Below are 16857 nucleotides of genomic sequence, written 5' to 3' on the forward strand. Positions count from 1 at the left end.
TCACCTCCTCCCGTGCCAGTGTAATAAAGGCTTGGCGACGGAAGGAGTAAACATGCCGGAGGCTGTTATCCTTGAGGCCGAGCGTCAGCGGCGTTATCCCCGACCTCACCTCCCCCAGTTGACGCAGGTGGGGGAGGAGGAGCTCATCCGGAAGGAAGGGCGGGACGTTGGAGATGACAACCCGCTGCGCGGTGGCCTCCAGCGGGTCCACCGGCAGGAAAGTCCCGCCCACCGTGAGCCCCTTGCTCAGGGCCAGGGACACCGCCCGCTCGGACCTCAAAAAGACAACAGCCTTCCCGTAGACCTTGGAGGCCGCAACGATGGCCGAGGGGCCGACAACCTCGGCCATGGCCTTTACGCAGGCCTCAATGGTCATGTTGGGGTGGGCGTAGGCCTTGACCCCATTCTTCCTCGTCAAGAGGCGAAACGGCGCCGGCCCAGCAGGAGCGGCAGAAACAGCAGGAGCGGCCGCCGCGGCAACTCCCGCATACGTCCTGCTGGGTCCCGGCACCGGCGAAGATGGTGACGCCATAGTCTCAGGTCGATGGATGGAGACGGCCTTAATGGATAACCGCCTCTCCCACGTCTGCCAATATTAATTTGGGAGAGGGGCTCCTTTGTCCGATGTTTATGCCTTAAGAGGTATCGCTCACAAGAGCAGGAGAGCAAGTGAGGGAGGGATGGCGCCCAAAGAAAGGAGAGAGTCCGCAGGGGTGGGCTGCCGCTGAAGTGGGTCGAAGAGGGGCGGGGCTGCACCTTCTTCCTTCTGGTGGGCAGTGGGGAGGAGATGTCTTCCCCTAGACAGCCGAAGCTGCCTCGGCTCAGTCCTCCAAGGATGGAAACAAAAGAAAAGTAACTTCACCCAGGCAGCTCCAGCTGTCCCGGGCCAGACACTTGGGGGGAAACCCCCTGTCCTTTTATGGTCTTCTTCCTCCCCCTACCTCCAGCCGTCCACACCTCACGGCGCCGACCTCCTCTTCCTCCCTCTGTGTTGACGGCCGAACCCGCAGCAGCACACCCCTCACGGCTGATGGTGATGGTGATGGTGTTCTCCTTCTCCCTCCTTCCCTGTTGATGGTTCCTCTCGTCTCCTTCTCCTCTGGCTGACTGTGCTCTGCTCTGCTCTGCTCTCAGCAAGTTGTTCCTGTCACAGAGATAAACCTCTCACTACAAAACCCCCCCATGATACCAAACAACTCAACGATCATTTTACCCACCAACCAGCACCTTTTATACACTGCAGTCACCTGATTCCAATTCAATGAGTCGCTGTTGTGATGCGATTGGATGTCTTTCAGAAAAAAAACTCGATGTCTTTAGAATCTTTTTTTTTTCAATCACTTCCATTGTCCTATTTCATAAGTTTCTTTCGAAAAAAAATTAAAAAAAGAAAAGATAAAAAGATGGAGGTCGTGAGCGGTTCAACTGAATGCAGAGATACAGAGAGACACCAGCAGAGGGAGGTAGAGAGCGGTGTAACTGAGTACAGAGATACAGAGAGACACCAGCAGAGGGAGGTAGAGGGCGGTGTAACTGAGCACAGAGATACAGAGAGACACCAGCAGAGGGAGGTAGAGAGCGGTGTAACTGAGCACAGAGATACAGAGAGACACCAGCAGAGGGAGGTAGAGAGCGGTGTAACTGAGCACAGAGACACAGAGAGACACCAGCAGAGTGTCCAGGAAACCAACCTTTTATCTGAAATCTGAGGCGAGATCGAAACTGCACAGTGTGGAGGAAGCATTACTGTGTATCTAACCCGTGTTGTACCTGCCCTGGGAGTGTTTGATTTCACAGTTTAGGGGGAGCTTCATCTGAATATAACCCATGCTGTACCTTCCCTGGCCCGACTAGAGAGGGGGCAAAACTTGACCTCCTCTTGGGAAATAAGGAAGGGCAGGTGACAGAAGTGTTAGTGAGGGATCACTTTGGGACCAGTGATCATAATTCCATTAGTTTTAAGATAGCTATGGAGAAGGATAGGTCTGGCCCAAAAGTTAAAATTCTAAATTGGGGAAAGGCCAATTTTGATGGTATTAGACAGGAACTTTCAGAAGTTGATTGGGAGAGTCTGTTGGCAGGCAAAGGGACGTCTGGTAAGTGGGAGGCTTTCAAAAGTGTGTTAACCAGGGTTCAGGGTAAGCACATTCCTTATAAAGTGAAGGGCAAGGCTGGTAGAAGTAGGGAACCTTGGATGACTCGGGAGATTGAGGCACTAGTCAAAAATAAGAAGGAGGCATATGACATGCATAGGCAGCTGGGATCAAGTGGATCCCTTGAAGAGTATAGAGATTGCCGGAGTAGAGTTAAGAAAGAAATCAGGAGGGCAAAAAGGGGATATGAGATTGCTTTGGCAGATCAGGCAAAGGTGAATCCAAAGAGCTTCTACAAATACATAAAGGGCAAAAGGGTAACTAGGGAGAGAGTAGGGCCTCTTAAGGATCAACAAGGTCATCTATGTGCGGAACCACAAGAGATGGGTGAGATCCTGAATGAATATTTCACATCGGTATTTACGGTTGAGAAAGGCATGGATGTTAGGGAACTTGGGGAAATAAATAGTGATGTCTTGAGGAGTGTACATATTACAGAGAGGGAGGTGCTGGAAGTCTTAACGCGCATCAAGGTAGATAAATCTCCGGGACCTGATGAAATGTATCCCAGGACGTTATGGGAGGTTAGGGAGGAAATTGCGGGTCCCCTAGCAGAGATATTTGAATCATCCACCGCTACAGGTGAGGTGCCTGAAGATTGGAGGGTAGCAAATGTTGTGCCTTTGTTTAAGAAGGGCGGCAGGGAAAAGCCTGGGAACTACAGACCAGTGAGCCTGACATCTGTAGTGGGTAAGTTGTTAGAGGGTATTCTGAGGGACAGGATCTACAGGCATTTGGAGAGGCAGGGACTAATTAGGAACAGTCAGCATGGTTTTGTGAGAGGAAAATCATGTCTCACGAATTTGATTGAGTTTTTTGAAGGGGTAACCAAGAAGATAGATGAGGGCTGTGCAGTAGACGTGGTCTACATGGACTTCAGCAAAGCATTTGACAAGGTACCGCATGGTAGGTTGTTACATAAGGTTAAATCTCATGGGATCCAAGGTGAGGTAGCCAATTGGATACAAAATTGGCTTGACGACAGAAGACAGAGGGTGGTTGTCGAGGGTTGTTTTTCAAACTGGATGCCTGTGTCCAGCGGTGTGCCTCAGGGATCGGTGCTGGGTCCGCTGTTATTTGTTATTTATATTAATGATTTGGATGAGAATTTAGGAGGCATGGTTAGTAAGTTTGCAGATGACACCAAGATTGGTGGCATTGTGGACAGTGAAGAAGGTTATCTAGGATTGCAACGGGATCTTGATAAATTGGGCCAGTGGGCCGATGAATGGCAGATGGAGTTTAATTTAGATAAATGTGAGGTGATGCATTTCGGTAGATCGAATCGGGCCAGGACCTACTCCGTTAATGGTAGGGCGTTGGGGAGAGTTATCGAACAAAGAGATCTAGGAGTACAGATTCATAGCTCCTTGAAAGTGGAGTCACAGGTGGATAGGGTGGTGAAGAAGGCATTCAGCATGCTTGGTTTCATTGGTCAGAACATTGAATGCAGGAGTTGGGATGTCTTGTTGAAGTTGTACAGGGCATTGGTGAGGCCACACTTGGAGTACTGTGTACAGTTCTGGTCACCCTATTATAGAAAGGATATTATTAAACTAGAAAGAGTGCAGAAAAGATTTACTAGGATGCTACCGGGACTTGATGGTTTGACTTACAGGGAGAGGTTAGACAGACTGGGACTTTATTCCCTGGAGAGTAGGAGGTTAAGGGGTGATCTTATAGAAGTCTATAAAATAATGAGGGGCATAGATAAGGTCGATAGTCAAAATCTTTTCCCAAAGGTAGGGGAGTCTATAACGAGGGGGCACAGATTTAAGGTGAGAGGGGAGAGATACAAAAGGATCCAGAGGGGCAATTTTTTCACTCAAAGGGTGGTGAGTGTCTGGAACGAGCTGCCAGAGGCAGTAGTAGAGGCGGGTACAATTTTGTCTTTTAAAAAGCATTTGGACAGTTACATGGGGAAGATGGGTATCGAGGGATATGGGCCAAGTGCAGGCAATTGGGACTAGCTTAGTGGTATAAACTGGGCGACATGGACATGTTGGGCCGAAGGGCCTGTTTCCATGTTGTAACTTCTATGATTCTATGATTCTATGATTGATGTCTCAGTGTAGAGGGAGCTTTGCTCTCTGTCTAACCCGTGTTGTCACTGCCCTTCTGCAACTGGAAAGTTTCTCTTTCTTTGCTCTAATAAAAGCCATGATGTGGAGATGCCGGTGATGGACTGGGGTGGACAAATGTAAGGAATCTTACAACACCAGGTTATCGTCCAACAATTTTATTTCAAAATAAAATTGTTGGACTATAACCTGGTGTTGTAAGATTCCTAACAAAAGCCCTTCATGATTTTGAACCTCTATCAAATCTCCCCTTTATGTTTTCTGCTCTAAGGAGAACAGCCCCAGTTTCTCCAGTCTCTCCACATTACTGAAGTCTCTTATCCCTGGCACCATTTTAGTAATTCTCTTCTGCACCCTCTCTAAGGCCTTGGCATCCCTCCAAAAGTTTGGTGTCCAGAATTGAACACAATACTTCAGCTGAGGCCTAACCAGTGTTTTATCAAGGTTTAGTATCAATTCCTTGCTTTTGTATTCAATGCCTCAATGAATAAAGCCAAGGGCCCCATTTGCTTTCTTAACAGCCTTCTCAACTTGTCCTGCCACATTCAAAGATTTGTGTAAGTGCACCCCCAGGTCTCTCTATTCCCCCACTCCATTTAAAATTGTTCCAATTAGTTTAAATTGCCTCTTCTCAATCTTCCTACCAAAATGTTTCACTTCACAATTCTTTGCATTAAATTTCATCTGCCATCTTTCTGCCCATTTCACCAGTCTGTCTATGTCTTCCTGAAGTCTGTTACTATCCTCAACATTGTTTATTACATTTCTGAGTTTCGTTTCATCTCCAAACTTATACCCTGTACACCCAAGTCCCGGTCATTAATATATATCAAAAAGAGCAGTGGTCATAATACCGAGCCCTGGAGGACACCACTGTATACTTGCCTCCAGTCTGAAAAACAACCGTTCACCACTACTCTCTGTTTTCTGCCCCTTAGCCAATTTTCTATCCACGCTGCCATTGTCCATTTAATCCCATGGGCTTCAATTTTGCTAACAAGTCTATTATGTGATACTTTATCCTCCCTTAATCTCTCCCTGCATAGAAACTCCCCGACCCATATTCATGGCCACCCCCTCGACCTTGCCATCTCACGTGGCCTCTCTACTCCCGATCGTGTCAATCATGGATAAGGCCATCTCTGATCACATCCTTGTATCCCTCTCCACCCACATGGAATCATAGAATCATAGAAAGGTTACAGCACGGAAGGAGGCCATTCGGCCCATGGAGTCCATCCCTGCTCTCTGGAAGATCAATCCATGTCTTCTCACTCCCGCAATGCACATCACAGAATGAACTCAGGAATCACACGCCACTTTCTATGAGCGGTAACAGGCTGCGGTTATGGTGCAGACCGGGACCCAGGGCTGAGGCTGGGAGTGGCACAGTCTGTTTCATGACCAGCCGGAGGTGAGAGTAATACCAGGGAGTCAGGTTGGTGTTTAGAAGGGTGTGGGTTCCAGCTCCCGTTCCAGGACTGGGACACATGATCCAGACTGACTGTGTCGTTCTGAGAGGGAGCTGCATCGTGAGAGGTGCTGTCCTTTGAATGAGGTGTTTAATGGGGGTCCCTTCTTTCTGCTCCGAAGTGTAAAAGATCCCATGGCAATTTGTGAAGAGCCGTGTCTTGTTCCTTGTCTCATTGAGACTCTCAGTTAATTGGCCTGTTCTCTCCACAGATTCGGCCTGACTCGCTGAGTGTTTCCAGAGTGTTCTGTGTGTGTTTCACTGAGACTCAGGTTTTACAGTAAATAATAAAAGGACTGTAGTCAAACACTTGGCCATGAGCTGCTGAGTGACCTGTCGGGACATTGTTGCTTGCTTCCCTTCAGCTTGTGGGACTGGGTTTTTCATGCACTGTCCCTTTAAGAGCTGTGGTCCGTCTCACTTCTCAGTGTGATTGTGGGACTAACACAGAAGCGAGAGAGGAAGCTGCACCCACAGCCTGGACTGCAGGCAAATTGTGAGGCTGGGACTAAAAACCTGTTATTCCCACAGAGAAAGTCGAACCCAGGTCGCTTGGGTGAAAACCAAGAAGCCTAACCGCTAGACCACATGAGAACTAAAGGGATGGTCAGCAGGAAGGGCACTGAGACTACACCCAGAAGGTTTAATGGAGGTTCACGATTATGACAGGTTTTGTTGCAGTAAATAAGGAGAAACTGTTTCCAGTGATGGGAGGGTTAATAACCAGAGGACACAGATTTAAAATAAATGGGCAAAAAAGCCACGGGCGGGGAAATGAGGAGAGATTTTTTTACGCAGCGAGCTGTTATGATCGGGAATGCACTGCCTGAAAGGGAGGTGGAAGCAGGTTCAATCGTAACTTTCAAAGGGGAATTGGATAAATACTTGACGTGTAAAAATTCACAGGGCTGTGGGGAAAGAGCAGGGGAGTGGGACGAACCCTCTTCCTTCTATGTTCATCCCTGGAAAAAACTCTCCCCCAAGTCACTTACAACGGCACTTTCAAATTCCCAACTGTCCAGCCTTTGGCCCTCCATTCACCACGACATTTCTGCAGCTACCGATTTGCTCAATCACACCCTCACCTCCACCTTTGATGCCCTTGTCCCCATTAAAACCATTACTCTCTCTCACCCTGGTCGATCTCCCTGGTACTGCACTCATTTCCACTCCTGTAAGCCCAAGGGACGCAGACTTGAACATTTATGGTGGACAACTGGTTAACCATTCATCACCAGATCTGGCTGGGCCACATAAAGCACTATTGGGTCCTGCTCTCCTCTGACAAAACTGCTCACTATTCCAGGATCATCCTGGAATGTAAAGATAACCTCTGGCTTCTCTTCTCCACTACAAACCATCTTCTTACACTCCCCTCCCCCCTATCTTCTTAAACATCTCAATTAGATCACCCCTTAACCTCCAATACTCAAGGGAATAAAAGTCTCGTCCACAAGACCTGTCCTCATAATTTAACCCTTTTAGCCCAGGTATCATTCTGGTGAATCTGTTCCACACCCAGTCAAGGCCAATATGTCCCTCCTGGGGTACGGTGCCCAGAACTGAACGCATTTCTCCAGATGTGGTCTAACCAGAGCTTTATGCATCTGTATCATAACTTCCACCCTTTGTATTCCAGCCCCTTCAGATGAAGGCTCACATTCCATTAATTATTTTTTGTACCTGTCCACTAGTTTTTAGTGATTTCTGGAGATGGACCCCTGAACCTCTCTGCTCCTCCATACTTCCTAGTTTCTCGTCATTTAGAAAATACTCTGATTTATCTTTTTAAGGTTCTAAGTGGATTATATCACACTTCCCCACATTGAACTCCATCTGCCACAGTTTTACCCTCTCATTTAATCATCAATGTCCCTTCACGACTTCCTGCTCCCATCTGCACTATTTACTGCGCCACCTAACTTGCTGGTTTAAGGGTGAAAACTGCCCTCCGCTTCACTGTAAGTGCAAGCGACAACTTTGTCGATGCCGTGTCGTGTTACAGACCGGCTCGTTGGACCTGCTCGTTTCATCTCATCTCATTTTCAGCAAACCGGAATATTCCTGAAATAGAGGATGGTGAATCACAGCTCGAGAAACCGATCCCCTCGACCAATGGGGACTGCGCCTTCCAACAAATAGGCATTGATGGGGCAAGGTGAGTCTGCTGCTCAGAAATAATACAGCACAGATCATCACTCGTGCAAGCTTCACACCCTTTAGTTTGGAAAAGTAAACTGATGGGAGACAGCTGCTGTCGTGAATGGGTTTCCAAAACTCAAATCAAATGGATTTGTCCTGTGTTGTGAATTACTATTTGTCTGATTCAGGTCATCAGAGCAGTGGGGACTGCATTTTGTACATTCCGAATACCAATGCCCTGTCACGTGAGCCTGTCGTTCTATTCCCGTTCCAAGTCCTCTTTTAAATTTCGATGACTTCCCCGAAATTTGCTTGGAGGACTGTTCGAATCGCAGTCCAGCCCTTCCCACTGTCGCATCCTCTAAATCTCCACCCAGGATTTTCACTGGTGCAACTTTCATCAACTTGAGCTACTTTTTAATTTCAAAAGCAAAGTGCTGCGGATTCTGGAAATCTGAAATATAAACAGAAAATGCTGGATACACTCAGCCGGTCAGGCAGCATCTGTGGAGCGAGTTCTGATGAAAGGTCACCGACCTGAAACATTCCCTCTGTTTCTCTCTCCACAGAGGCTGTCTGACCTGCTAAGAGTTCGCAACATTTTCTGTTTCTACTTTTTAATTTTTTTTATACACCAACTCTGCCGATCCATCACTCGACCCACTGCGCGGCATCTGGTGGTTTGGATTCGGGGCTCTCACCGCCGCGGTGTGGGTTCGATTCCCGGTGAGGGAAATAATTTGTCCAAAACAATTATGGACTTTATTAAATGAATACATGAAACTCTGTAAAAGACGAATAATTGTTGTAATCGTCATTAATGAAGCGATAACTTTCTGCAGACTGACTGACGGAAATACTAACCTAGTGACACGTGGGGAAGTTATTGTGTTTTGCATGTGATGAACTTTCATCCGTTCTCATTTGTATTTCCAGAGACTGGTGAAAATGTTCTTGACACCAGGAATGTGGTGCAGCCGTTGTCAAATTTAACAGGAAAAGCCAATTCTTTTCACAGGAGAAGAAACTCACCCTGGAGATTTCCAAATAAAGTTCCCGCCCGGGAATCTTTCGCGCATAAAGCGAACAGTGATAACCGTTACACTACGGAAACCGCTACCTAATTTATGGCGTGTTTTGGGTTCATCAAATAATTACATTTGATATCTTAACTTGCTCTTTATCGGTTACTTTCGATTTACATCCTCACCAGTTTTATACAGAAACAAGTAACAATGTTTCCGGGATGTGGTTTGTTCAATAACTCTGTCACTCAGTGTGAGAAATAAAACACAGACCGCCTAACGCAGGGCTCTAACCCATGAGCATAAATCTGCTACATGGCCGGTTAGCTCAGTTGGTTAGAGCATGGAGCTAATAAACACCAGACTTTACAAACAAACAAATCCACACAGAAAGTCAAGGGGAATATTTTTTTCAATAACAACCATTACAATGTTTGATAAACCTTCGCCCCAGAAAGCCAGAAAATTCTGGAAATACTCAGCAAGAACCATGAGAAATAGGAGCAGGAGTGGGCCATCCGGCCCCTCGAACCTGCTCCGCCATTCAACAAGATCATGGCTGATCTTCGACCTCAACACCATTTTCCTGCACTATCCCCATATCCCTTGATGTCGTTAATATCGAGAAATCTATCGATCTCTGTTTTGAATGTACTCAATGACTGAGCCTCCACAGCCCTCTGGGGGAGAGAATTCCAAAGATTCACCACCCTCTGAGTGAAGAAATTTCTCCTCATCTCAGTCTAAATGGTCTACCCCTTATTCTGAGACTGTGACCTCTGGTTCTAGACTCCCCAGCCAGGGGAAACATCCTCCCTGCATCTACCCTGTCGAGCCCTGTAAGAATTTTGTATGTTTCAATGAGATCACCTCTCATTCTTCTAAACTCTAGAGAATACAGGTCCAGTCTACTCAATCTCTCCTCATAGGACAATCCCGCCATCCCAGGAATCAGTCTGGTGAACCTTCGTTACACTCCCTCTATGGCAAGTATATCCTTCAGCAAATCAGGCAGCATCTGTGGAGAAAGAAACAGAGTAAAGGACCGAAATTTTAACCCCACGAATGGGTGGGTTGGGAAGGTAAAAATAGTAAAAATAACTAAAACCCGACCCCAACCCGCCCACTCCTGGTTTTAACGGAGGCGGGTCGGTCAGTGAAAGCTTTGAAGGAGGCTGCGGGCCTCCATTTTCACAGCTTTTTTATTTTTAACTCCTGGGGGCCGGGATTCCTGGGCCTTTTCCTTCACACCACATGAGAGGAGGCGAGAAGGCCCGAAACAGCAGGTAAGAGCCTTTACAGCACAGCTTGTGGGCCCGGAGGAGCAGGAGTGCTTCCCCCAGGACCAACAAGCCAACCTGCCGTGATCCCACACAGGCGATCGGCCGACCCCCTCCAAATCTCCGACACCCCTGCACGAGCGACGAACCCCATGATCTCCGACCCCCGCGATGGCCCCCAACCCCGACCCCCGATGACTGAGTCCTCGCTCCGATGACTGACTCGCCGATGCCCCCGATGACTGACCCACCCATGGTCCCTGACTACCTCCCATGACCGCCCCCCACCGCCCCCCCCGCCCCCCCCCCCCCCCCCCGATAAAATCTTGCCCAATGAGTTTGATTCCCGTTGTGTTTTCTCTCTGTCGGTTTGCTGATAAACGTTTAACTCGCGTCTGTTCCCGTCAATGGTCACAAGTAGTAACAGACAGAGCGGGTCTGACCGCCCCGAGATGTGGAAAAGACATCAGTTCAGGACAAATACCTCAAATCAAATGGTCTCCCGGCACCGAGAGAAAAATTCCAGAGAAAAAGGCAGAAGAGAAAAGAGAAATAAAAGCTCAATAAAGACACTATCAATATTTCCCATTCTTGATGCCTGTCTATTTCTTCCCCAACCTTTCTGTGCCGGTTAAAATTTCAGTGAAATAAATGCGAGAATCGACTCAAAGAACGAGAACAGAGCAACAAAAATCACCGAACACAGAATCAAACCCAGAGACCTTTAGATCTTCAATCTCACGCTCTCCAAACTCAACTATTTCGGCTCCACTGTAAATTGGACTTTGTGACATCACCTTGGAGGAAAATATAAACCGGGTGGAATTTCCCCTCCCGCTCATTCCTCCCTCTGGGGGAATGGGACCCGGTCTGATCTCGGAGCTCAGGTTATGTTAATGTTCAGCTGATGACATCTGAACATTATCTTGTGTTTGGCCTCATTAAATCAGGTTCATGGGCACTTTCTTCCATCATCCCTTCTTCCCTGAAGCAATGTGGTGCAGCCGTGGCCAAATTTAACAGGAAAAGCCAATTATCGCCCGCTTCCCACAGGAGAAAAAGCTCACCCTGGAGATTCAAGCGGAGCAAATTCCCAAATAACGTTCTCATCTGGGATCGAACCGGGGACTTTTCGCGTGTGAGATAAATGTGATAACCGCTCCACTCCAGAAACCATTGCTCAATTTATAGCATCGTGTGGCTTCTCTGTTAAACAACATCTGTCCCACACAAAAGGCTCTCAATCCTTCTCTTTCACAAACATTTCACTGATCAAAACTTCACAAGTCACACAGGAAAAAGTCTTCATTTCAAAATCATTAAACTCCCGAAGGAGCTGCGGGAACAGATTGAACGGTGTAACTGAGTACAGTGATACAGAGAGACACCAGCAGAGGGAGGTAGAGAGCGGTGTAACTGAGTACAGAGATACAGAGAGACACCAGCAGAGGGAGGTAGAGAACGGTGTAACTGAGTACAGTGATACAGAGAGACACCAGCAGAGGGAGGTAGAGAGCGGTGCAACTGAGTACAGAGATACAGAGAGACACCAGCAGAGGGAGGTAGAGAGCGGCGTAACTGAGAACAGAGAAATGCAGAGAATCGAACAACACCAGGTTGTGGTCCAACAATTTTATTTGAAAATGACAGCTTTCGGAGGCTTTCTCCTTCGTCAGGTGAGACACCAGCAGAGGGAGGTAGAGAGCGGTGTAACTGAGTACAGAGAGAGAGACACCAGCAGACTGTGCAGCAAAGCAACCTTTTATCTGAAATCTGAGGCGAGATCGAAACTGCACAGAGTAAAGGAAGCATTACTGTGTATCTAACCCGTGTTGTACCTGCCCTGGGAATGTTTGATTTGACAGTGTAGAGGGAGCTTCATTCTGCAGAGAACCCATGCTGTACCTGTCCTGCGAGTGTTTGATGGGGCAGTTCAGAGTGAACTTTAATCAGTCTCTCCACATAACTGAAGTCCCTCATCCCTGGCACCATTCTAGTAAATCTCCTTTGCACCCTCTCCAAGGCCTTGACATCCTTCCCAATGTTTGGTGTCCAGAATTGAACACAATACTCCAGCTGAGGCCCAACCAGTGTTTTATAAAGGTTTAGTATCAATTCCTTGCTATTGTATTCTGTGCCTCAATTAATAAAGCCAAGGGCCCCATTTGCTTTTTTAAACAGCCTTCTCAACTTATCCTGCCACCTTCAAAGATTTGTGTAACTACACCCCCAGGTCTCTCTATTCCTGCACTCCCTTTAAAATTGCACCATTTACTTTTTATTTTCTCTCCTCATTCTTCCTACCATAATGTATCACTTCACAATTCTCTGCATTAAATTTCATCTGCCATGTTTCTGCCCATTTCACCAGTCTGTCTGTGTCCTCCTGAAGTCTGTTACTATCCTCCACATTGTTTATTACATTTCTGAGTTTCGCGTCATCTGCAAACTTTGAAATTATACCCTGTTCTCCCAAGTCCCAGTCATTAATATATATCAAAAAGAGCAGTGGTCCTAATACCGAGCCCTGGGGGACACCACTGTATACTTGCCTCCAGTCTGAAAATCAACTGTTCACCACTACTTTCTGTGTTCTGCCCCTTAGCCAAATTTGTATCCACGCTGCCATTGTCCGTTTAATCCCATGGGCTTCAATTTTGCTAACAAGTCTATTATGTGATACTTTATCCTCCCTTAATCTCTCCCTGCATAGAAACTCCCCGTCCCACATTCATGGCCACCCCCTCGACCTTGCCATCTCACGTGGCCTCTCCACTCCCCATCGTGTCAATCATGGATAAGGGCATCTCTGATCACTTCCTTGTATCCCTCTCCACCCACATAGAATCATAGAATCATAGAAACGTTACAGCACGGAAGGAGGCCATTTGGCCCATCGAGTCCATACCGGCTCTATGCAAGATCAATCCATGTAGTCCCACTCCCCCAATGCACATCACAGAATGAACTCAGGAATCCCACGCCACTTTCTATGAGCGGTGACAGGCTGCGGTTATGGTGAAGACCGGGACCCAGTGCTGAGGCTGTGGTCATCAGTTACTCTGGGAGTGGCACAGTCTGTTTCATGACTAGCCAAGGGTGAGAGTAACCCCAGGGAGTCAGGCTGGTGTTTAGAAGGGTGTGGGTTCCAGCTCCCGTTCCAGGACTGGGACACATGATCCAGACTGACTGTGTTGTTCTGAGAGGGAGCTGCATCGTGAGAGGTGCTGTCCTATGAATGAGGTGTTAAGTGGTAATTTGTGAAGAGCAGGGAGTTCTCCCGGTGTCCTGGCCAATATTCTTTCCCCAACCATCAGCACCCAACAAACAGGAGGTCTGCTCAATATAGCATCACTGTTTGTGGGATCTTGCTGTACACAACTTGGCTGCTACGTTCTCTTATAAAACGATAGTGACTGAACTTCTAGTGAAGTGCGTTGGGATGTCCTAAGGATGTGAAAGGTGCTATACAAATGCAAGTTCCTTGTTTCTCACAGTGGGCCGTGTCTCTTTCCTTGTCTCATTGACACTCTCAGTTAATTGGTCCGTTCTCTCCGCAGATGGGGCCCGACCCGCTGAGTGTTTCCAGATTGTTCTGTGTGTGTTTCACTCAGACTCGGGTTTTACAGTAAATAATAAAAGGACTGCAGTCAGACACTTGGCCATGAGCTGCTGCGTGACCTGTCGGGACATTGTTGCTTGCTTCCCTTCAGCTTGTGGGACTGGGTTTTTCGTGCACTGTCCCTTTCAGTGCTGTGGTTTGCCTCATTTCTCAGTGTGATCGTGGTGCGAACTCAGAAGCAGCAGCCACAGTCCGGACTGCAGGCAAATTGGGAGGCTGGGACTAATAGTTCACAATTCCCACACCGGGAGTCGAACCCGGGCCGCCTGGGTGAAATCCAGGAATCCTCACCGCTGGACCATATGGGAACTGAAAAACCAACTAGCAAGAAGGGCACTGAGACTACAACCGGAAAGTTAACGGACGATTCAAAGGAGGTATTCACAATTATGAAAGGTATTGACAGAGTATTTAAGGAGAAATTGTTTCCAGTGATGGAAGGGTTAATAACCAGAAGAGAAAGATTTAAGGTAAATTGAAAGACAGTCATGGGGGGTGTGACTAAGATTGAGACCATTCATTCAGCTGCCTCTGCAGCTCCCCTCCCTTCCCCGAGCCCACCAAGTTAATCTCCGATCTCCCCTCATGCCCTCTCTGAGCTCTCTTGACCATGAGACCCACCTCCTGCTCCCTCGACCCTATTCCCACCAAACTGCTGACCACCCAACCTCCCTTCCTGGCCCCATGTTAGCTGACATTGTTAATGGTCTCCTCTCCTCAGGTACGGTCCCCCTCCCCATCAAATCTTCCATCATCACCCTCCTTCATAAAAGACCCACCCTTGACCCCTGTGTCCTTGCAAACTACCACCCCATCTCCCACCTCCCTTTCCTCTTCAAAGTGTTGTCGCCTCCCAAATCCATGTCCATCTTTCCCACAACACCATGTTTGAATCCCTCCAATCAGGTTTCCACTCCTGCCACAGTACTGAAACGGCCCTTGTCAAAGTCACAAATGACATCCTCTGTGACTGTGTAGAGGGAGATTTAATCTTGATCTAACCCTTGATGCACCTGCCCCCACAGTGTTTGATGGCACAGTGTAGAGGGAGCTTTACTCTGCCATGTACTGTACAGTATCAATCTGTGATGGAGCAGAGCCCTGCTCTTTAATAGAAATCATTCTTTCGATGAGCCACTGAGCCCCTGAAGCAGCCTCCGAGACCCAAAGTCTGATTTCCATCCCACAGTTCCAGCAGTTTGCGAGGGCTGGGCCACGTTAACAGCAGCTCTCTGTTCCTGGTCTGGAGCTGAGGTGTTGTGTATTGTCCCTGACACAGGGACCAGACGGTGAGCTGCTGGCTCCTATTGTTCTGGGATCATTCCCTGCTGCTCTGTTCTCACCTCTTCACTGGGTCTCAGATTATTACCAGCCATCTTCCTGATCAATAAACAATCGGCAATCTGACCGGGGAGATTTGAAATGTGTGAAACATTTCATGTGTCTCATCCCTCTCCCTGGACACAAATAAATAGGCCGTCATGAAATGTTCACAGTCCGTTTCTTGAGCCTTCTCCTTCTCAGAAGAATCTTCCAAACTCCTTGCTAAAGTGACCATTGATCTTAATATCTTGTTTTGCAGTATGTTCTGGATTGTTCCAGGTCAGCATTGTAATCATTCGGTGGTAGTTGAAAAGTGGGATCATTATATTAAATCTCGATATTTATCACAGCCCCGCCCCCCAAACATTCAAACCACCGTTCAGGAGGAGAACCCCTCTGCTCGTTGACCTACATTGGTTCCCAGTTCACCAACATCTCAAATTTTAAATTCTCATCTTCGTGTTCAAATCCCTCCATGACCTCGCCCCTCCCTATCTCTGTAACCTCCTCCACCCCTACAACCCTCCGAGATCTCTGAGCTCCTCCAATTCAGGCCTCTTGCGCATCCACGATTTTCATCGCTCCACCATTGGCGGCCGTGCCTTCAACCGACTGGGCCCAAAGCTCTGGATTTCCCTCCCTAAACCTCCCGCCTCTCTACCTCTCTCTCCTCCCTTAAGACACTTAAAACCTACCTCACCTGTCCCAATATCTCCTTATGTGGCTCCGTGTCACATTTAGTTTGATAATCGCTCCTGTGAAGCGCCTTGGGACGTTTTACTCCGTTAAAGGCGCGATATAAATGCAAGTTGTTGTTGTTGTTGTTGTTGGGGTGGAGAAAGGGTTTTCTTTCTTTTTATGACTCTTTTCTATCTCTCTATTTCTTTCCTTTCTCGGACTCTGTTTTCCGGGTCTGTTTACTGACACACATTACAATCTGTGTCACTCGGTGTCTAACAATGTGAGGCAATGTGTTTTATTCCCGCTGTGTTATCTCTCTGGCGGTTTGCTGATAAATGTTTAACTCGCAGCCTGTTCCCGTTAATGGTCACAAGCAGTAACAGACAGACAGAGCGTGTCTGACCGCCCTGAGATGTGGAAAAGGCATCAGTTTAGGACAAATGCATCAAATCAAATGTTCATCGAACACCGAGACAAAAACCAGAGAGAAAGGCAGAAGGAAATAGAGAAATAAAAGCTAAATTCAGACATCCTTGATGTCACTCTATTCCATCCCCAACCGTTCAGTGTCGGGTAAAAATGGCAGTGCAAATAAATGTTCAAGAATCGGCCCAAAGAAGAAGAAACAAAATAACCCGAAAACTGCCGAAACCCGGGATCGAACCAGGGACCTTTAGATCTTCAGTCTAACGCTCTCCCAACTGAGCTATTGCGGCCCCACTGCAAACTGATCTTTTGGGTCATCCTCTTGTAATAAAATCTAACCCCGGGTGGAATTGCCCCTCCCGCTCATTCCTCACTTCGGGAGAATGAGACCGACCATCAAGGAGAGATTTTCTGATCCTGTCGGTGAATCTCATTTATATTAAACATTCCTTGAACTCTCTGCCGGGGGGATTCAGAGCTGGGGTTCGCCATGAACCAGCTTCCCCTCAATTCCCAGCTTTATCAGTGAATCGACAAACAAACGCTCGACAGAGCTCAGGTTATATTAATAATAAAAACAGAAAATGCGGGAAACACTCAGCAGGTCAGGCAGCATCTGTGGAGAGAGAAACATCCTTTCAGGTCGATGACCT

General features: G+C 47.5%; 2 non-coding genes across 2 annotated transcripts; both read right to left on the minus strand.

Moving 5' to 3' along the window:
• Nucleotides 1-14010: 14010 nt before the first annotated feature.
• trnae-uuc (transfer RNA glutamic acid (anticodon UUC)) lies at nucleotides 14011-14082 on the minus strand. Its single transcript has one exon. It is a non-coding gene; the product is annotated as a tRNA-Glu (tRNA).
• Nucleotides 14083-16421: 2339 nt separating this feature from the next.
• On the minus strand, nucleotides 16422-16494 carry trnaf-gaa (transfer RNA phenylalanine (anticodon GAA)). The gene has a single exon. It is a non-coding gene; the product is annotated as a tRNA-Phe (tRNA).
• Nucleotides 16495-16857: the final 363 nt, after the last annotated feature.

The sequence above is a fragment of the Heptranchias perlo genome, chromosome 35, assembly GCF_035084215.1.
Source record: "Heptranchias perlo isolate sHepPer1 chromosome 35, sHepPer1.hap1, whole genome shotgun sequence".
In the NCBI taxonomy this organism is placed as follows: domain Eukaryota; kingdom Metazoa; phylum Chordata; class Chondrichthyes; order Hexanchiformes; family Hexanchidae; genus Heptranchias; species Heptranchias perlo.